Source organism: Sorex araneus, chromosome 2 (genome assembly GCF_027595985.1).
Source record: "Sorex araneus isolate mSorAra2 chromosome 2, mSorAra2.pri, whole genome shotgun sequence".
Classification (NCBI taxonomy): Eukaryota; Metazoa; Chordata; class Mammalia; order Eulipotyphla; family Soricidae; genus Sorex; species Sorex araneus.
The window spans coordinates 345,278,518-345,301,944 of NC_073303.1; the positions used below are offsets into that span (position 1 = coordinate 345,278,518).

Consider the following 23,427-nt stretch of genomic DNA (forward strand, 5'->3'; position numbering starts at 1 on the left):
TGTGCAAATTCTCTCAATCCCTTTTTGGCAAAAATGGTTGAGTTGCAATTATCATTCACCTACACCCTAACATTTGGACCTTCAGATCTGTAGGTAACATATCTTTCAGTTTCTATAACTAGATCATTTCACCATACCTTATTTTGACAATAAATACAAAGAAAGTTAATTTGTTATATCTTATGTATGTGCTTCAAAATTTGATTCTGGCATTATTTACAGAAAAAATAATGTTAAAAATGTTAAAATTAAAAATCTTTTGACTGGGGCTGGAGTGATAGCACAGCGGGTAGGGCGTTTGCCTTGCACGTGGCCGACCCGGGTTCGAATCCCAGCATCCCATATGGTCCCCCGAGCACCGCCAGGAGTAATTCCTGAGTGCATGAGCCAGGAGTGACCCCTGTGCATCGCTGGGTGTGACCCAAAAAAGCAAAAAAAAAAAAAAAAAAAAAAAAAATCTTTTGACTGGAAAATAAGCCTGTGTTGACACAAAATTTGCCTTGATTTGGGGAAGTCAATACTTTAATCAGTGTTAGCATCTGTTACTCCTTTAGAGATCCTGCTTTAAGAAGTATTTTTTAACATATGATTCTCATATAATCAGCTTTTCAGGATAAAGGGATAAAAAAAGAATATTTTTGTAAGACTAAAACTATACTAACTTTTGATGACTTAGAAAAACAACTGAAAATTGTTCTAATAATATATAGATTGAGAAGCCTAATATATTGTGGTTTTTTTTAACTGACTTAATTTCATATAGTGAATTAACTAAATTTGAGTATTGTGTTTGTATTTTCTTTCATTTCTTTTTCCATTGCTGATCACACTCAATGAACTAAATTATAAATCTTTGTTTCCATGTTGCATCATATTAAATGTTTACTCATTTTTGGTTTTTCACATTTCTACTATCCTAGTATCCCATTTCTCAGAGGATTCGCTCGTCTCAACAGCCAGGAATAAAGCCTGGATGCTCAAGGTAAGACTTAAAGATAAATTTATATCTCTGCTAACAAATTAAATTAAAATTTATTTATATTATGATGCATTTGTAATAAACTTTCACAGTTCAATTATTCAATTGATGTGAACATTTTAGTAAAAATGCTCCTTTAAAGCAGTATCTTTTCAATTTCATTTCATATCCCACCTGTCAATTAGAAAACTAATTGACTGCATTCAGCAATTTCTCAGAAAGTGGTTCAAGCTGATTAAATTTTAATTTTGGAGATCTTATTAGTGATAATGAAGAGAGAACATCAAGCTAGTCTAATGATGTCATGACATTTCCAGTTGTTTGCAAATAGATGATTTTATATCAAACCAACATCTCTATTGATTTTATAATAGAGAATAATGGAAATGTTTGGAAGGAGCTAAAGAAGCAGTTAAGTTTTCAGTTTGGGATGTATGTTTGAGACAGAATCATTTGACCTTCAGTTATCTCCCATGGATATTCCACGTCTCTGTCAGGTATTGCCTTCAGACTTCATCTCCAGGCACTCCCTAGAACAAAGGAACAATTAACTGAAATTCCACCAGATGGCAATATTTGGAAAGCCATCTATAGTGGTTTTAAAGCAACGGGGTATTCTTTCTTGTTCACGGGGAATAGTCTAAGTTCTGTATTTACCTTAAACATTTACTGATTTTCCTCACAACATCAAATTTTAGAAAGTGTGTGGAGAAAGGTTTGTGAGCTTGGCTGTACATGTCTTCTTTCTGTTTGTTCTGGAATGATAACGTCAGAAATTTTCATCTTCAATAGTTCTCAAACCATATTAGTAAATATCAAAGGCTCAAATCAACAAATTGTATGACAAATTTTGTTTGTGGGTTTCCATAAGTGTTTTGGAGATTGATCATTTAATTTAATTAATTTATTTATTTTTAGATGGCAGTGATCCGAACTTTTTTTTAATTGTTTTTTCTTTTTTGCTTTTTGGGTCACACCCGGCAATGCACAGGAGTTAATCCTGGCATTGTACTCAGGAATGACTCCTGGCGGTGCTCAGGGGACCATATGGGATGCTGGGAATCGAACCCGGGTCGGCCGAGTGCAAGGCAAACGCCCTACCTGCTGTACTATCGCTCCAGCCCCACTTTTTTTTTTTTAAATTGAATGAGTGAGATACACAGTGGTAAAGTTGTTCATGATTGGTTTTCACTCAATAATGTTCCAACACGGGTCCCTTCACCAGTGTACAGGCTAGTGCTCATTTTGAAAGAAATTATTGAAGAGAAATCTAAAATTATTTACCCAAAGGATAGAAGTTGAAGGAGTTGCTTTAATCGAAAAGATAAGTGAATTTTACAGGTTTAAGATCCTTATTTGTATTGATTTGAAATAATTACAGTTATATTTAAGTGAGTAGGATATTGTACCCGAGTGGTATCCAAACTGGCCCTTTCACCAGGGGGATTGCCCCATAGCTGGAAGACTGCTTCATGAGCGGAGGGGAGAAGGCAGATGGAATAGAGAAGGGATCACTAAAAAAATAATGGTTGGAGGAACCAGTTGGGATGGGAGATGCATGCCGAAAGTAGATAATGGACCAAACATGATGACCTCTCAGTATCTGTGTTGCAAGCCATAATGCCCAAAAGTAGAGAGAGAGAGTATGGGGAATATTGTCTGTCATGGAGGCAGGGGGAGGGTGGGAAAGGGAGGGTATACCCGGGATATTGGTAGTGGGGAATGTGCACTGGTGGACGGATGGGTGTTTGATCATTGTGAGATTGTAACCCAAACATGAAAGTTTGTAACTATCTCACGGTGATTCAATGAAATTAAAAAAAAAAAAACCTGGCCCTTTCAAGGATAAGAACAGACTCCTGGGCTTAAAACAGAGGGAAGTAAGCATCTTGAGGCACTAGGAAGAACCAAGGAGAGCAGTCCCTTGGCTTTCTCCGTCCAGACTGAAGCTGTCTCTGGATGGGATGGGTGCTCTTTATCATCTTTGCTTCTGCCCAGTAGGGGGCACCTAGGTTTGATATCTGGGGCAATCCTGCTTAACTTCCATCGCCTTGGAGTGCAACTAGTATTCCTTATAGCCCTCAAAAGTATTTTCATTTGGATGATACTTTATCCTATTCTTTATACATGAAACTACAAAGTAAATGGTCTGTACTTCATACATCATGCTACAGGATAGCTTCCCTGTTTGAGTATCACCTGAGCCCCAAGTTTAATTTTGAAGCACTAGCTCTTAGTCACTTAAATATTTATGCTTTGGTCCATGAAAAAAAAGTGACAGTAAGGAAAGGTTAATATTCACCATACCAATCTTTTATTAAAAATAATAAACCTGGAGGCTGGAGAATTGTTTAGCAGGTAGGGTATTTGTCTCGCACACAACTGAACAGGGTTCAATCCCAGCATCCCATATGGTCCTCTGAGCCCACTAGCAGTGATCCCTGAGCACAGAGTCAGGAGTTAGCTCTAAGCACCATCCAGTATGGCCCAAAATCCAAAATAATGGTAATAATAAACTTAAAGAAAAATTGGACAAAAGAACCCATCACACCACCTCCAAATAACTTTTATTCATATTTGCTTCCCCTATAAGTGTTTATGATTTTCTATATTAGATATCCTAGAGTATGTAAACTGTGAAACAAATGCTAAATATAAGCATCTTTCATGAGCCCTTACAACTGTCATTAGAATTATATTATATTAATGTGCTTGGTTATTTGGTTCAGTTTAATCTGACTAATTTTTTGGATTGTTATATTCTGTTTAGTTGGGGGAAATTTCCCACATGGTTCTCAGGGATCTGACGGCTGCTCCTTGTTCCATGCAGGAGCCTGGGGGTGTGGTGTCACTCAGGTTCTGCACTGCTGGCGACCACCAGCACCAACACAGCAGTGCTCAAAACCTTCTGGGGATGCTCTAGGGACCATGTGATGCTGGAGATCAAACAATTCATTCTTTAGGGGAAAATTCCAGAAGTGGGATTATTACTTAAGCAAATGACTTTTTTTTTTTACTTTGGATCTATCTTACTAATATTCTTTCCTGAAAGGTTGAGACTATTTACGGACATCTTCAATCCAGGTTGTTAACTTCACTGTATCAGAAGGAACATTTATTCAATAATGTTTATTGAATGTTTGGTCAATGTAAAGAACTATGCTATATAAACAAAACCAGAATGTGAACACAACAGTTCTTAGAACACACTATCTATGTGGAATAGTCTATTTAAAATCTAAGTTTGGGGCAATGATAGTATAGTGGATAGGTCCCTTGCTTTGCACACAGAGAGATAGTATACTGGGTAGGTCCCTTGCTTTGCACACAGCTGACCTGGTTCAATCCCCAACAACATATATAGTCCCTGATGCCCTGCCAGGAGTGATCTCTGAGCACTGAACCAGGAGTAAGGCCTGGGCACCAGTGGCCTTACCAAAGCAAAAAAATCCAAGTGTAGTTAGTAGGATAGATTACCTGGCAGAAGATAGTAGGAATAAAACAGAAAATAGGGTTTCCTTTCAAGTGGTGCTTTTTGTGGCTCCTCTTTCACACCATCCTCATCAGCAGTTCTTATGTCAGAATCTTGGGGAGACCTGCTTCTGCATGTTCGAAAATGATTCAAGTTGCACTGACCAAGTCTCCACTCAAATCTGTCGACAGCCTATATTTACAGGGAGTCCCCGAGGTGAGTGGATTTCCTGAGCAGGCACAGAGCCTTGGGCTGGGATCAAGGCTTATGTCCTGGCCTGCCTCTGCTGACAACTGAAGCAAATCATTGAGAATTAGAGGGTTTCCTTGGTGCTTTGTGTTTTAAACATCTGGAAGGAACCTTGGTAATAGTCTTAACCAGTTTACTCCCTTTACGGACAAACATTACGGGGTGAGGAGAGTTTTGAGACTCTCCTGGAGTCAGACCTTGGATGAGAGAGCCAGGCCCAACTCAGCACACTCACATGCTCAGTGCTCACTGCTGTCACTGGTCCCGGCCTCATCGCTATCACAGGATTAATAGACACCAGAAAGGGAATTCTCAAAGAGAATTCTCATGAAGATTCCTTGTGCTTGTAGAAGCAATTGTGTCTGTTTTACCACTCTCAGATCATAGCAGAATTACTTTTATTTTTTATTTTTTAGATAGTAAAAGCTTGAAATGGTAATGAATGAATGTGAAGGACAAAGACAAGAAGGAAACTAGAAACAAGTCATTTTTTTAGAATCTGAGCAACTAACTTGATCTCACAGAGTTTGTCTTAGCGTTGGGAGGTGGGGGAGGGAGGTTTGGGACCACATCTGGCAGTGCACAGGCCTTACTCCTGGCTCTGTGCTCAGGAATCATTCCTGACAATGTTCAGGGGACCTCAGGCAAGGCTGAGGATCAAACAGTCTGCAAGTGCCTTACCTCCTCTGCTGACCCGCCGGCTCGTTCTCACCGAGTTTTCACATTTTGAGTGTGTTGTGAGTGTGATCTGGGGTAGCATAAGTGACAGAAGCATGAGGAGTACTCAGCAAATATTTTTCTTCCCACCCTCTCCTAGAGCTTCAGTCTCTTGACAGGGTTCTTTGTGTTCATTAATGAAGTTACCTTAAAAGATTCTTGAGAATTAAACAACAGAATGATCGCTTATTTACAGAAGTGTCTGGAGCAGACTTTAATGTTCTTATTTCTGAATTTCACTGAACTGTGCTTAAGCAGAGACTGAGAGATTTGATTCAATGTTCTTTTCTCTTCAGTGGCTTATTTTATTATGAGATATGATATTTTCATAAGGCTTTGATGTCGGTGGGCCCCACGGGTGACTTACGTGAAGTGGGGAGGAGAAAAACGGTCACTTTCTCCCCTGCCGCCTCTATCACCCGGGACCCAGAGTGACTGGGTTCTTGTCTCACTCACGGAAAAGAATTTCAGGAGTAGACAAGCAGTGAAGTAAATAGATTTTATTTAGAGGTTTCTGAGGGAAGGAGGAAGGGATAAGTGGGAGAGAGAATAGTGAAAATAACGCGCTCATGAGAGAACTCGGACTTCTCCAAGGGTGGAGGAAGCCCCTACACATAACCTAGCTTTACACACAAAGGTATGAAAGCATGAAAGTACACATCTCAAGAGGGGAGATGCAGGTGACACATGTGCTTGGGCAATACATGTGTTCGGCCACGTGGGCGCAAGCAGAACATGGGCTCAGGCAGCATCTGTGCGCTCTTCCTTTGTTCAAGGTGTCTTTTATAGGGTTTCTTCAATCTGCCCCCCACACCCACTTGGGGTTTCTTTCCAGGTAAAAGTTTGTTGCTAAGGTTACCAGGGAGGTTGGGAGTGGTGATGGCCTTCTTTGGGGAACCTCCTGGGGAGGGGTCCATTATCCTCAGGGTCCGCTGATGGTTTCCTCCGGGTCTTTTGTTTTCTTGAATCTGCAAGTCTTAAAAGTCTCCTTCCCCGAGACTCTGTTAAATCTCAATTTTCATTGCCAAGGGCCTTTCCCTGTCTACCTGCCTACATCAGTTTCAGGATTGATTTTTTTTCTCTGACTTTAAAATATGTAAATATGTGTCAAATAAGATAGAGAGATGAATGACTGGATGAAGGTAACATAACTAAACATTAAAATTACTGACTAGAGAGGCTGGAGCAATAGCACAGGGGTAGGGCTTTTGCCTTGCATGCGGCCGACCCGGGTTCAATTCCCAGCATCCCATATCATCCCCTGAACACCGTCAGGAGTAATTCCTGAGTGCAGAGCCAGGAGTAACCCCTGTGCATTGTCAGGTGTGACCTAAAAAGCAAAAAAAAAAAAAAAAAATTACTAGATCTGGTGGGTAGGAGTGTACAACATGTGAATATTAATTTTGTTCTACTTTTCTGGATATTTGAAATGTCACAAAGAATTATGTGCTAGGTATTATCTGTGAAAAGCATCACAGTGCAAGGGCAGAGGATATATTTTGGATAAGAGAGTAGGGCTGTCAGCCTTGATTGAGCTGTGAATGGCCCTCTTAGGGGGTGTCGCTTAAGTCAGTGAGTACCAGTGGAGGGAGGTCAGACAAGGCTTTCAACAGATCATTAACAACTCATCTGAGACCAAAAAGAAAAGGAACCAGGTGTAGGAAGAGGGAGAGATGGTAGATAAGAGAAAATATTTTGGGCAGAAAGAGTAGCAATCTCAAAGACCTGGAGAGAAAGTAAGAGAAGCAGATGGTATGTGTGTGGAATTGAAAGAAGCACAGAGTGAGCATGAGAGGAGTAGGGAAAGAAAGGGTAGACAAACAGATTAGGAAGGGAATGAGGAGTTTTGCTTGTGTCCTGAAAGTGATGGTTGAAACATGTTAAGTAAGAGACAGAAATCTATCTGTCTTCTTAGAATGGTTCCCCAGTGTCTTTGGAAAACAATTAGGAGAGAATAATATTAGAAGTCAAGAGACCAAGTTAAAGATGATGAGTATCTAGCAAAGGTGATGACAGCTGGAATATACAACTTGGAAGGTGCAGTAGGAAGTGCTGGGTAAGGTGGTCAGAGATCAAATCACTAAACACATACATAGATTTTTATGTGATCGAAGCTGTTTCTGTGCTGAGAAAAAAATAATCAGAGATCAGGGCTAGAAGGTGATACTCTTATCTAAAGGGTGCTAATGATAAGGGGTTGTTCACAGAAACACATATCGAGCTTTAAACCCACCCCTCAAAAGATGCCAAAGTGAAGAAAAGTTCACTGGAAACCAGGGATTCAGTGGGCTCCACAGCAGCTCTGCATAGCAGCACTGTTGATTGGCAGGCGGTGATACCCAGGCATAAACTTCTAGTATAAATAGTAAGGGGGTGGAAGTGGTTATAGTTATGGTAGTGGTGAGATAAACTGAGAGAAGAGACATAATGACAGGACATCACAGTATATGTGCACAAATCGGAAGCTTAGGAATGAACATACTTAGAGTGTCTGTGACTTTGTATATGAAGATTTGGGATCTGAATCCCAAATGAGAAAAAAAAAAGATAAACCAGAAGTTTATTTTTAGAAACCACCAGTTTATAAGCAATAAACAATAAGTATAGGGGAAATTGTCTAAAGTTAATCGAGACTAAGAACAGGGAGTCAAAAGTAGAACCTTTATGGTCATCAAAATTTAAGAGGTACGTTAAGAAAGATAAAACCTATGTTCATAACAGCATGACTTGCAGAGCCAAAGGTGAAAGCAACCCAACTACCCATTAATCGGTGAATGAATAAACAGTTTGGCTTGTAAATGCACTGAAGTATCATCCAACTTTGAAAAGGAAGCAAATCCTGAAACATGCTACAATGACTGAAGCCTAAGAACATTATATTGAAAATTAATTTCAAAGAATTAAAATCTATTATTTCAGTCATATGAAATACTAGGATAATAAAAATTAGTGTAAAGTACAATGGCCTTTTCCAAGGGCTGAGTAAAGGGAAATATGAAAGGTTACTCTTCAATAGACACAGAGCTCCAGTTTTGTCAGATGACAAAAGTTTTGGAAACAGTGATAATGGTTATACAATAGTGCAAATGTACCTGGCACCATTAAATATGTTGTGTGTGTTCATTTATTTTTCAGTCATACTCTGTGATGCTCAGACCTTACTCCTGATTCTGTGCTCAGGGATCACTACTGTAGGGCTTAGGGGACCATGTGGAATGCCAGAGGCTGAACCCAAGTTGGATGCATGCAAAGCATCCTGCCCACAGTACTATTTATCTGACCCCTGGGACCACTACATTTTTTTATGTTAATATATTTAAAATAGTTAAAAAGGAAAGATTGGGGCTGGAGAGATAGCACACCGGGTAGGGCGTTTGCCTTGCACGCGGCTGACCCGGGTTCAAATCCCAGCATCCCATATGGTCCCCTGAGAACGTCCGGGGGTAATTCCTGAGTGCAGAGCCAGGAGTAACCCCTGTGCATCGCCAGGTATGACCCCCCCAAAAAAAAAATAAATAAAAATAAAAAGGAAAGATTAAGTATGTTTATCTTTCTATTTAAGTATATATATTAAAAGATGAATAATTAGAAACATAGGAGAAAGGTATACTATCATGAAAGTCATGGGAATATAGTATTTCAGGAATGAAGAAAGGATCAATACACCAAATAATCTGTTAAGATAATGACTTAAAAGTGCCTACTGATTTGGGGGCTGGAGCGATAGCATAGCGGGCAGGGCATTTGTCTTGCATGCAGCCAACCTGGGTTTGATCCCCAACATCCCATATGGTCCCCTGAGCACCTCCAGGAGTTAATTCCTGAGTGCATGAGCCAGGAGTAACCACTGTGCATCACCCGGTGTGACCCAAAAAGCACTATCACAATCACTGTCATCCCATTGCTCATCGATTCGTTCGAGCGGGCACCAGTAAATTCTCTCATTGAGAGACTTAAAGTTACTGTTTTTGGCATATCCAATACGCCACGGGTAGCTTGCCAGGCTCTCTGAGAGGAGCGGAGGAATCGAACACGGTGCCTACTGATTTAACAACTAAGATTTTGTCAGATCTGGTGAAAATGAGTTTAATGGCACAGTCAGAGTAGAAGTTGAAGGTAAGGGGAAATTGAGAAGGAGAGGGAATAGTTTTAGATACCTCTTAAGATATTTGGGTATAAAGCCAGGGGGATAATTCAAGTAGTAGAACTTATGCCTAGTATATGTAAGACCCCAAAATTAATGCCAGGACGGCATGGACCCTTAAGCACCACAAACGGACCAACCAATGAGAACAGTAAGTGGTCTGGCCTTTGCTATGGTACCAAGCTTCCCATGTAGTGAAGTCCCCCCTAGTCCCCCACCCAGCTCTGTTGGTTGTGGCCTCCCCCTTTTGAAGTGTTACTTGGCTATAAAGACTGAATACGGAGAAGAGTTGATTCTTGTGGAAGAAACTTAGGCTCTGCTTCTGGGAAGAAGTTAAGAGAAAAGATGCGTCAGAGTCTGGTAGAAAGTCACAGAGCAAGCCTTAGAAAAGTTAGGAGTCACTTGGTTGGGATATACCCTTTTGCTGCAACCAGCAAGAAGCAATAAGATGGCTGTCTTGCTGGTAAACGTTTGAGGACAAGTTCCTGTCTCATGGGTTTAATACCTTTTGCTTAATTAAACCCAGCTGTCTGTGTGCAAGGCAAACACACTACCCACTACTATCTCCCAGCCCCATGATTAATAATTTTTTGGGTTGATTCACATGAAATTCTGAATAGTTTATTGAGTAATTTGATGTCTTGTCTCCCATTCACAAACATATAGACTTACGGTGCTACTGGCAACTACTGTAACGTATGCAGGGATAAAACTGGCCACTGCTTAGCACACCTTGAGTATATTGCATAACCCCTATGAGAGATTTCTGCCTTTTGCATAGAAGGTAACAGGATGTGGTTAATTCTAATTTTTGCTAGCAAAAATGTCACAAGTTTCTTTGAGGTTGACATATCTTATCAAAATTTTCTTCACAAGTGGGCTGTGGTATGTGGAAAGAATGCTATTGATGTCTCACACTGGTGCTTGGAATGTTTGTATATCCTGAAGCCCCTTCAACAAGAACTGTGTTTCTTCTACCCTACTTCACTTCTGAGTTTATTTTTCGGGTCTAGAGAGCCATTTAAAATAAAAGAATAAACCAAATATTGAGCCCTAAACTTTTGGTATTATTCCTTCAGATACCATCAGAATGTTAGAGCAGAGTTTTAAAGGTTGTGCAAGGATGAAAATGCTGTTGGTGCCATCTAATTTGATAGTCACTTGCTTCATGATCCCCTTGAATATCTGAAATGTGGGAATTCAGGAACTTCTGTATGCATTCCACATTTCATTAGCAAACCCAATGTAAAAAGCCACGTGTGGCCAATGGCTACAGGGTTAGACAGCCAGCTCTTGAAACCAGGTTAGAGAGAACCAAAACTTTGGATACAGTTTGCAAAGCCACTCCAGGAAACTTGCTCTAGTCTTTGATGTCAAAACAAGTCTGGGCTGGTCTTACACTGACATGAACAATTTGGTTATAGCCTAGATTCCAGTCTGTATAAAGGGAATAAAGTCTGAAAAACATACAAGTAAGGTGGTTTCACCTTCATTTTTACTTCTAATACCCCAAAAAAACCAAAAACCTGTTTATAAAAGTTGGGATGGGTGGAGAAGTGGAGTATGTATTATTGATATTCAATCTACCATTTGTTATAGTAGAGTCTGATTCTTTGCTTTTTTTATTTTTAGTTTTTCTGGGGGGGCTACAGCAGGCAGTGCTCAAGATTTACTGTGTTGGTTCGGTGCTCAGGTGCCAATCCTGTTGGTATTTCAGGGACCAAATATAGTATTGGGAATTGAACCAGGGTTAGCTGCATGCAAGGCTAGCACCCTGCTTGCTATCTCTCCAGTGCTATATCAAGTCTGGTTTTGTTGTTGTTTTTGTACAGAGTCTGTTTTTGAACTAGTTTTCAGATGATTTAAGCTTATGGGTCAGAACTAATTCAATAAAATTCCCTGACTGGTGGCATCACTATACTATGGAATTCCAGATTGGCTACTACTTTAGATTTCAATTTTTCACAAAAGTAATTTTTTATTTCTAAAATATGTTCCCCTAAATAATAGGTGGTACATTGTTTTAACTGTTCCCAATCCAGGTATGGAAATTTTAGTCAATGTATGCCCAAAACTGGCTTGGTATCCAGTTGCCCAGAGACTTGAACTGTGCAAAACAGATGTTCAGCATTCTTTATCTCAGAAACCATTACCTAAAATGCATGTTCTGAGGTTTTTGTCTCTATTCTAAAATTAGCCATGTTTCAGTCTTCAAGAAAGCAATTCAAATGAATCCTATATTATCAAGTTGATAGCAACCAGCATTAAGGAACAAGAAGAGTAAAAGGAACAAGATTAGACTCAAAATGATTCCCTAGTGGGTTAATCCTAAACCAGGAGGTTTTCTTATTTTTTTATACTTCATACTCCTTCTTTGAAGTATGAAGTACCTCACCTTGATATTCAAAATCCTGATACTGTGTTTGGTTGTGATTTCTCAAGGCAATGACTAGACTAAAAAGTATGTTTGGTAGAGTTTTTCTCATGGGATTATTTCACTGCTAGCCTTGTTTGCTCTTGGGGAGTTACCTGATTATTATATACCAGGCCTATGTGAGGTAATGCTACATATGCAACATTACTTTGGTTTATAAACTGAAATTATCCATTTGTATCTTCTTCTAGGGCTTGACTTAGAGAAATATTTCACTTGGTTTGCAAAAACTATAAATTCGGTACTTGAAGTATGGGGTAATTACATTTTTTCCTCCAACCAAAAAAAAAAAAAACGTAATTATATGAAGGTGCCTAGAAATAATAATATCCAAACACTCCTGTCTCTTAAGAAGACAATAGTAAAACATTTCCTAACTTGGACACACTATTTTTTAGAGCTGAATCTCATAAAATTTTTATTATGTAGTAAGATACAAAAATTTGAAGAAGATGGTTTTAAAATTTAATTCCACTTTCGTGAAACTATTTTGGACTTTCTCACTGGAAAACAGTGGCATTCCTCATTCAGATAAAAGACTCATTTGCCTTCATAGAACTCAATAAATGTTTTAACATAATACACAATTTGTGTTAGTAAGGTCAGAAAGGCTTCAGAAGAAGTGGACTTTGGCCTGCACCTGCCTTTGTAAAATATAAGTAGGAGTGAAAGAACAAAAAGGATATTCCAGGCAGCAGTCAGGAGAGTACAAAAGTCTCAAGGGATTGTGGAAATGCCTGCTTTCTAATGAGAATAATGGAGGCTTAAGGGACAAAAGAGAAATTGAAGTCAAATTGTTCAGAATCCCAAATACCAGACTAAGTTATTTAAACTATACTTTTTTGGTAGGAAATGTTTAATATGATGCAAATGCTCTAGAAAATTTGTGGGTTTTGTTTTAAGCTAGTCGTTTAAACATAGCTTTGCTTCATTTTTCTCTAGATTTTCAGTTGAAAGAATAAATTTAATAGAACAAATCCATACATAAATTTGGGTAGATTGAAGGGTAACCAGAAATTGATAAACCTCTAAAAGATGAAAGTGAACTGATATTATATTGCTAGATAAATAGTAAAATTTAAAAAATAAACAAGTTGGATAATTCAGAATTATTATAATTTGAATAAAATAATTCTGAGAAGAAAACAACATTTAATATTATCACTAGGTAGTCTGTAAAATAATTGCAATCACCTAAGTCTAATGCCTCCTTAACCTCCCACCAATTACTATAGATAAGAAGACATCAAGCATGTTACTGCAAATTAAAAAGGAAACTATAAAATTGAAAGTCAAGAGAGTAACTGAATAGAGTTAAAGAGCATTCCAAAACACAAAGCAAAAAATAAGAATTGGAAAACATGAGTAAAATATTAGAGTATAATTTAACATTAAGAAAATTTTTTTTTAAAAGAAAATGAAAGAGAAGACAAAGAGCAGAAAGAGCTGGGGTGCTTTACACACAGAAGCCTGGGTTCCATCCCCAGTGCCACATAGTCCCCGAAGAACCTCCAGCATCATTCGGTGTGGTCATCCTCCCCAAATGAACAAGAACAACCAATAATAATGCTGGAGGGGGAAGATGAGAGGAAAGTAAAGGCATAAAGAAATCAGATTAGAAGAGGCCACCAGGTCCACCATATTATGAGGACTATAAGCAGATATGAACTTGGTGGCACGGGAAGGAGAAAAAAAAATAAAGAGAGTTATGTACTTGGAACAGCGGGATGCTTGGGCAGTCTCGGGCCAGGGCCAATACTGGCTAGTGCTCCGCACACTTTGGTGCGGCCGCTTTGCTGTTGATTGACCATGATCCAGAGGCCAGCTAGACTACTTTAGGTCCCAGAAACTGCTTGCAGCCATGTCTCTAGACTGTGAACTAAGCCATTGCCCCATACTGCCCCAGGAAGGGAAATTATGCAATTTCTAACATAAATCTCCCTGGACTTAATTACTAAAATACAGAAATCCTAAACTGCGTGGCTGCTACTGCGGCAGTGTGACTTCATATCTCTTCATTCTCAGCAATGGAAAACTAATTATCAAATGCTTCCTTGTCAGTAGGGCTGTTTTTTTTTTTTGGGGGGGGAAACCCCAACAACAATAGTGAGTTTTGTGTTGAAATATGAAATGTAATCAAGGTAAAGAGAAAATGAAGTGAAATTTATCAGTTACGCAGGCAGGGGTGGGGGGGGTGGGGGAGGTATACTGGGGTTTTTGGTGGTGAATATGGGCACTGGTGAAGGGACAAGTGTTTGAGCATTGTATAACTGAGACATAAGGCTGAGAACTTTGTAACTTTCCACATGGTGATTCAATAAAATAAATAATATAAATAAATAAATAAAAGAGGCCACCAGTATTGCACAGGATAAATTAAAAAACAAAACTGCATCTTGGTGAAACTTGAGGGTACAGAGGTCGTGAAGCTTATGTAGTGGAGACTGAAGTCTGTGAGATTACCCACAGAGGCAGAAGATGCGTGATCTAAGCAGTGGTAGAGCCTCACATTCAAAGTCCCAAGGGAAGTGAGGTTGGCGTGAGCATTCTGTAAGCGCCATTGTTGATAAAGTGTGAGAGCAAATAGACATTTCATGACATGAAAGAGCTTGAAAACCTTACCTCTCTTGCCTCTCAAAAAATAACCTGGACATGTGCTTCAGGAAAACATAAAAGATTAAAGAATATACCATCCAAAGAGCTGGATCTAATGGGAGAGTTTCATTATAATACTAAGATGCCAGTAGTAATATCAAAGTAACTGATCCAAATTCTGAAGCTAATATTTTGGAGAAAAAAAAAGAATTTGTTATAATTTCAATCTGGGGGAGTGCGGGCGTGGGGGCGGGTTTTGCTTTGGTTTCCCAGCCACATCTGGCAGCGTAGCCCCAGCTCAAGGCTCAGGGTGTCCTCAGCAGGTGCACGGGGGACCACGCAGTGTCAGGGATTAAACCTGGGCCATCTGGGCTGTTTCTCCAATCCCTGTGGATGTTTTTAGATCTTAAGGATGGTATGTTTATTCTGTCAAAATTAGTTCAAAAGCAGTCAGGATGAAAGGCTCAAGGGTGAAGGCACCGGCCTTGTATGCATGAGGCTGGGAGTTGGATCCCCGTGCTGCCCACATGCACAGCCCTCTTTCCAGATGTTTCTTCTGTCTGAGACTCCACAAGAGAGTGTGTGATTACCAGAACACCACAACCAGCGTAAGAACCCCCAGCCAATGCTGCCACTAAAACACATACAAGCAGAGCAACTGAAAAACAAAGACCTGTGCAAGTACCATGTGTGAGTTCCCTACAAGCTTAGAACTACACAGTGGCACTCCCATGAGCTCATCTGTGGACCCCGAAGGAAACTAGATGTTTTAGCCATATTTTATACTCTATTAATTAATCAAGAATAAAATATATCTGAGTCTTTAAAGGTATTATTGCAGGGCTAGGGAGATCATTCAAAGACTGGAGTACTTGCCGTACTTACTCAGCCCACCACTTTGATCCCTGGCACCGCATGGTCAAGTGTGGTCCCAGGGATGCCCCAGCATATTGCTGGATCTTGCACCAAACCACTAGGCCCACACAGCCACGTCAAGCATTACTGGGAAGGCCCCCACCCCTCAGACCCTCTACACACTGCTGGGGAGCTCCCCAAAGGATATAGTTGCAACCTTAGAACTAAAAGCATAAATAACCTTAAAACATATAATATTGAGTGTAAGTTATAGTCAGTAATAATGGTAAGAGATGTTTGCTTTCAATATGTATTCTTTGTATTTCTCATAAATATATGCATATTAATTATATAAATTAGACTTAGAACACATTATTATGTATATAGAATAGATTGGAAAGAGAGGAAAACAAAGATTCATGGAAGTTTTTTTCTCTTATCTACATTTCAAATGATATAACTTTAGTGGAAACAAATTGAGAACTGATAGAATTTTGTGGCTGGATAGATACTTGAACAGGGTTTATTAAGGGAAGATAAAGCAAGAACATATATTTTCAGTCTCACTGTTGATATCATCTAAACTAAATATATTGACAAAGATATTGTTAAAATGTGATCTTGTTCTTACTCTGTCTTTCCCAGTATCATTTCTCTAAAGTGTATCAGAGGTGAAAACATAGCTATTTTATTCAGTAATATTTATAATACTGTAACACTGTAGCACTTGTCATCCCATTGTTCATTGATTTGCTCGAGTGGGCACCAGTAACGTCTCCACTGTGAGACTTGTTGTTACTGTCTTTGGCATATCAAATACACCACAGGTAGCTTGCCAGGCTCATAGTCAAATATTTGTCATGATAAAATATGATAAACCACATGTTCTCATTATAAATGACAAATGAATTACACTAAAAAAACCACCAGAGACCACAATAAATAATAAGTTAAATATGGGGAGGAGCAATAGTACAGCAGGTAGGGCATTTGCCTTGCACATGACCAATCCCGGTTCCATCCTAGGCACCCCATATTCTGCCAGGAGTGACCAGGACCAGGAATAAGCCCTGAGCACTGCTGGCTGTAGTTCCCTCAGGAGAAAAAAAGAAAGTTAAATAACATAAATTTTTGTCAAGACTTCCATAAAGATAGCAAGGAATTGATGCTTCAGGCTAACAGTGTGTGCTGGCCCTATCAAATCTATTTTCATGATTTGATTGTGGTTAGGGGAGTATGCCCAGGTTTTATTGCATTAAATGTACTCAGACTTCCAGGGCCCTGAACATTGTTTGTGTTTTCAGTTAGTTTTTAACTCCTACCTTGTTGCCATAAACTGGGATTTTGGTAACACTCTGAACTTGATCCTATTTACTAATTTTTATTTGTTTGTTGGTTGGCTTGGTTTTGATTTGGTTGTTCTTTTTTTTTTTCCAAAAAAAAAAACTAACTCCTAGCTCAGTAGTTAGCACTCCTGGTAGTGCTTTGGGAATTATATGCAGTGAATGTTTCAGAGATTAAACTGGGGTCAACATCATGCAAAACAAGCATCTTAACTCCTTTAGAATTATCCTTTGGTATTATCCCCTTTGGACTGGAGCGATAGTACAGTGGGTAGGGCATTTGCTGGCACGTGGCCAATCTGGGTTCGATTCCTCTCAGAGAGCCTGGCTGCAGAGTATCCTGCCCGTTCGGCAGAGCCTGGCAAGCTACCTGTGGCATATTCGATATGCCAAAAACAGTAAAAACAAGTCTCACAATGGAGATGTTACTGGTGCCCGCTCAAGCAAATCAATGAACAATGGGACGTCAGTGCTAGAGTGTTATTATCCCCTTTGGTATTATCTTTCCCTTTGGAACTACTGGTTTTGAAATGTTTACTTGCAGTTAGGAAGAATATAGAAGTCTTTTCAAATCTTCTCATAACTCCTGATTTCTCTTGGTCCCTCCTCCTTTCATTCACACTTACATCAGCATCTCACTCATGGAGCATCCATCATTAGTTTCTTACTGAAAGCTTTGGCTATAAATACTACTTGTTTTCAACCTACAGGAGAACAAAGAATTTTATACATATGTTAATTCTATAAATAACTATATAACTTGCTTTTCTTTAGTAAATAAAAATAAGAACTTTGGGTTAATAAGTTTTACTATGATCTGTAAACAGGATCCAAAGTTCCCCTAACCTACATTTCTCATTTTTGGAGAGAATAATAATCATGGGTAAAATCATGTAAAAACTTGGCTCGCACATTTGCTTGTCATTCAAGGGTAATGAGAAGAAAGATGTTTGGGGTAAATTTAGCTCCTTTCTCTAAACCAGCAGTTCTCAGCTAGGGGCTGTTTGGACCCCTGTGGGCCCCCAGCATATTCCCAGGGGCCACAAGTTAATATCGTATAAATGAAGAGCCACAGCATGAGACCAGGGAACCAATGAGGAGAACCACAGCATGAGCCTCAGCATGAGATCAGGAGACCAATGAGGCTCCCAGGAAGGAAGCAAGGTCAGAAGGGGGCTACAGTGAGGGTAAGGTTAGGAACAGTGCCCTAGACCACACACAATATTCTGGCATCATCTCTAACACTATAGGGCTCTATCTTTTGCCAGGTAAAATCAATGTGAAGAGCCTTCGAGGTCAGACAAATTTCCTTTTGTTTTGGTTTATGTCTGGGTTTACCCCCGTTTTGTGAGTGGCTACAATGGTGAATTTATTTTTTTTTAATTTTTTTATTGAGTCACCATGTGGAAAGTTACAAAGTTTTCAGGTTTAAGTCTCAGTTATACAATGCTCGAACACCCATCCCTTCATTCAATGGTGAATTTAAAGGATGGCAGTTAAATGAGTCTTTGGTGGGGCAGGAGGGGAAAGAAGGAAGTATGAAAAGCCACACAGGTTAACTCTACATTTCAACTTGCATAATTGGGAACCATTATGGGGGGATCATTCTTGAGTGTTTTTTCTAATAAGGCTACTTTCACTGGATTCGCTCGAGCAGAGCCCGATTTCTTCTCAAGGTCTGAACATGTTCTTTCTACAGGGTTCTTTCTACCAGGCATGACATCAGCATGGATTTGCAGCTGTTTCATAACTGCTGTGAAGTTTATTGGCTCAGCTCCCCAGCGCTGTGTCCAAGCTTTGGGAACTCTTGTCAAGTATTGTGAATGTGGGAGGAGGCCACGGGTGGAATGATTTAGCCTCCCAAGAGTCAGTGCTGTGCGTGCAGAATGTGGGGCTGCTACTCAGCAGGTTCTGGCCAAATGTAAGTGACCAGCGAAGATGATTATTTGGACTTGTCAGCCAGCCTCAGAGCTTAGCCTCTTTGGAAGTTACAGTGTTCTACCCAGCAGTGGGAAATAGCAAAGGTCTGATTCCTGATGACTTCTAAGCAGTCATTGCCTATGGATTTTGAAGCATCTATTTTAATGTGCTGAAAGCATAGTGATACTGGCAATAACGTCATCTGGTTAGTGAGCGTAATTGTGAAGACGGAATGGTGGTGGCTCAACGTTTCTGGTGTCTGTGCTCGTTTGGACAAGAGGTACTCTAAGGCCAGGATAACTCAAATATTGTTACATTTATGCCCTAACCCATTTGACTGAATGGCTCTCCTCTTCCCAGCTTTGTAATGACGCAAGCTGAAGTTCTTTTTAAAGGTTGAGCACCCATGTGAATGTGGTCCCACACAATAAGCAGATGAAAGAATGGATTTCTCTAAGAGGAGATATAAAGGATTCCAAGGAGGAATGTTTGCAGGCTCTTTTCTTTGGTCCTAAGGGAATCCATTTCTTAAGCTAGTACTAGGAGACAGTGCAAGCACCCCAGGGTAAGAGTAACCAGATTAAACCCCACACTTGGTGTAAGTTGTGTGGAATCCCTTTGGAAGGGTAATTAGATTGTATGGGATCTTAAATGCCCAAAGTCAAAGTTGAAATTTTTAACCTTGAAAGCAAAGGGGAATCACTGAAGACTTAACAATAGAAGGGAGGAAAGAAAGGTTCCATGGGATGGACAGAAGCATTGGTTGAGAAGAATCAGAAAGCAGGGAAACCTGGCAAGTGCAACAGGAGGTATCTTTGCAGGAGGGTGTCAGGAGGTAGGGCAGGGAGGGTGCTACCTATCACTTTTTAAGAGGGACAGGTCTGGCGACTTGACCAGAGAGATGGGAGTTTGAAGAATCAACCTTGAATATGGAATTAGTTTAAGCAGGAGATGTGAAGAGGGATGGAACCAAGGCAAGAAGGAGCTTTCTTGTTTAAAGCACTGTGCCAAACCAATGGCGCCAAGCTAATTTCTGCTTTTGCCTCTGGGTCTGCTTTTTCAACAAGTAAGAGAATGTAGTGATGACTAGAGACACCACCCCACAGTTTTACAAGGTGCCGCTGAAAACCTGAATGGAGATTGGTCATTCCAGTTGTTCTCATGGTGTCTCTCCCTCAGGCAAATAGGCTAACTCAGCCAAGGCAGCTAATTTTCTGCTGAGGTGACTGTCACTGCCATTAGGCTCAGGTGTGTTCTTCCTTCTTTCTCCACCCTAGAAGTATTTGGCAGCTCTGCAGAAAAAAACAGTGCCAACCAAAACCCTTCACCTGCATCTACCCCTCCCACTCCGGTGGCAACATGAGTCAAGAATCTCTGTGTGACTTTCCCATCACTTGGAGTTCCAGATAAAAGTGAAGGACAAGTAACACTGATGGCAAATCACTGAGCCAGGGTGGGGAGTGGCAGGGGGTAGAAGAGACAAGTTTCTTTCTCAAGAACATTCTGTAGTTCCACCTCAACAGCCTCCAACTCATCATGCAATGTGGCAGCTTAGAGCATGAACCTTAGGCGTAGGCTCATGCAAACAGCTGAAACTTTATTTTCTGGGACACTGGGTACTCAGACTCTTGTGGGTCACAAAGTCACTTCTTCACATTACTTTCTCTGCCATGGACTTAAAAATCAACTTGCAACTTCATACTTGGAGTACTACTTCTTTTGGAGGGGTCACCCAGGCGATGCTGAGGAGATCCCAGGGGCCAACGTGGGTCAGTGTAAGTGCTTGAGGATACAGTGCTGCTTGGATTCTGTGATGCCAGAGATGCGCCAGCAGTGCTGGGCAATTCTCAAGGGACTCTGTCATGCCAGAAATCAAACCCAACTGAGGCACAAGCTAGGTGTGCTCTCTAACCAGCGTGCTATCTCTCGGCCCCAGTAGTCATTCTTTCCTTCTCTTGAGTTCATGTTTTAATGACCCCATGCTGAGGAAATAGAACTGTGGGGGCCTGGGGTGGGGAACAACATGTGTTTTCCAAAGATGGACACATCTTCCAGCTCTTCCATTGTGGTTAGAACATTCACTCCTCTCATTTATCGGTGGAGTCAATATCCCATTCCCTTGAATCAGGGTAGACTTTTGTGTTTGCCTTGCCCAGCAAAGTATGTATGAAGGAGGCTTGCTCTGTGATTCAGAGGACAAGATTTGAAAGCTTCCACGCCATTTGGCCTGCTTTGTAAGGACACTTTTGGGCTGCAGCACCAGGCTGTGAGTGAGCCCAGGACATGTGTGTAGGCGGTTGTTCCACTGAAACTCCCGACAAAATGTAACATCCAACCCCAGTTGTGAAACTGAGAGAGCCATTAGGTTGACTGCAATAGTCATCCATTCTCTAATTAAGCTGCCTGACAGATTCTATGAGGGAGCAGTTTTCCTGAGTCCAATCAGCCTTTAGAATAAGATATAATAAAATGATTCAATTGTTTGAACCCACTAAGTTTTTTTTTAATTGAATCACCATGAGATAGAGTTACAAAGCTTCATGTTTGACTTTCAGTCATACAGTGATCAAAAACCCATCCCTCTACCAGTGCACATCTTCCACCACCAATGTCCCCAGTATCCCTCCCGCCACCCCCCCACCCCACCCTGACTCTATGGCAGACAATTTCCCCCATATGCTCTCTTTCTACTTTGGGGCATTATGGTTAGCAATACAGATACTGAGAGACTATGGTGGTTGGTCCTTTATCTACTTTCAGCACACATCTCCCATTCAAACAATCCCTCCAACTATCATTGACTTAGTGATCCCTTCTCTATTCCAGCTGCCTTCTCCCCCAGCTCATGAGGCAGTCTTCCTACTATGGAGGAATATTCCTGGCCCTTGTGTCTACTGTCCTTGGATATCAGTCTCATATTATGTTATTTTATATTCCACAAATGAGTGCAGTCATTCTGTCTGTTCCTCTCTCTCTGACTCATTTGACTTAGCATGATATACCCCATGACCATCCAGTTGTAAGCAAATTTCATTATTTCATCTTTCCTAACAGCTGCATAGTATTCTATTGTGTAGATGTACCAAAGTTTCTTTAACCAGTTGTCAGGTTGTTTCTAGATTCTGGATATTGTGAACAGTGCTGCAATGAACACACAGGTGCAGATGTCACTTCTACTGTGCTTTTCTGCACACTTGGGATATATTCTCTGAAGTGGCATTTCTGGGTCCTATGGAAGCTCAATTTCTAGTTTTATAAGAAATGCCCATATCGTTTTCCAAAAGGCTGGCTCAGTCGGCATTCCCACCAACAACGTCCCTTTCTCCCCACATCTGCACCACCACTGGTTGTTCTTGTTCTTTTTGATGTGTGCCAGTCTCTCTGGTGTGAGATGATATCTCATTGGTGTTTTGATTTGTATCTCCCTGATGATTAGCAATGTAGTATTTTTTCATGTGCCTTTGGCCATTTATATTTCTTTTGTGAGGCAACTTCTGTTCCTCTCTTCTTCCCATTTTTTGATGGGGTTGGAGGTTTTTTCTTATACAATTCTACTAATGTCTTGTATATCCTGAATATTAACCCCTTATCAGATGGGTATTCAGTAAATATTCTTTCCCATTCCGTGGGCTCTCTCTGTATTTTGGTCACTGTTTCTTTTGAGGTGCAGAAGCTTCTTATAACCACTAAGTTTGGGCGTGATTGGTTTTGGAGCAATAGAGAACCATCATTGGGCTGATGATATACCTAATATACCAAATATACCTAATATATCAGCCCACTGATATACCTAAAGCAGCACACATGTGTTTGATTTTAACATATTTCCTTATATTCTCCTATATACATTCTCTGTCTCTCTCAGAGAGCCTGGCAAACTACTGAGAGTATCCCGCCCACACAGCAGAGTCTAGCAAGCTCCCTAGGGCATATTCGATGTGCCAAATACAGTAACAATAAAGGGTCTCATTCCCCTGACCCTGAAAGAGCCTCTCATATGGCACTGTTTGGAAGGATGAGTAAGGAGAGGTTGCGAAAATCTGAGGGCTGGGATGAATGGAGACATTACTGGTGCCTGCTCAAGCAAATCAATTAGCAACAGGGTGACAATGATACAGTGATACATTTACTTTATATATTCATTTTAAAAATCTAAGTGGGCACTTAGATTGCTGTTAGGTCTTAGTTATTATAAATAATGCTATGACTAACATACACATACTAACAGATATACATGCATACATATGGGTACATATATCTACTAAGATTATTGTTTTTATTTCTTTGGGGGAGACTTGGGAGCACCAAACAGTGCTCAGAGTTTACTTCTGGCTCTGTGCTCAGGGATTACTTCTGATGGTGCTTGGGAGACCGCATGTGGTGACGGGGGTCAAACAGGGGTTGGCCATATGCTAGAACTTATCTTTTGTACTATCTCTCTGACCTCAGTTTTTTATATTTCTTTTTAGATATATATAACCAGATGTGAATCACTATACACATGAAAGTTCTATTTTTAATTTTTGAGGAACCACTCTACTCTTTTCCATAATTGCTGCACCAGTTTATATTCCCAGCAGTGATTCATTAGGGTTCCCTTTTCTTCCCATTCTCACCTACACTTAGTTCTTGGCTTCTTGATAATAGCTGTTCCAATAGGTGTGAGGACATCTAACTGATTTTAGTTATGTCCTTAGTTTTGATTCACATTTCCTTGAT

At 40.3% G+C, this 23,427-nt stretch overlaps 1 protein-coding gene across 1 annotated transcript in view; it reads left to right on the forward strand.

The window, feature by feature from the left end:
- MAPRE2 (microtubule associated protein RP/EB family member 2) overlaps positions 1 to 23,427 on the forward strand; it is a 176,441-nt gene that overhangs the window by 36,641 nt on the left and 116,373 nt on the right. The window contains exon 2 of the mRNA XM_055125543.1: positions 921 to 982. The gene's annotated coding sequence lies outside the window, so the exon portion shown is untranslated. The remainder of the gene's footprint in view (positions 1 to 920; positions 983 to 23,427) is intronic.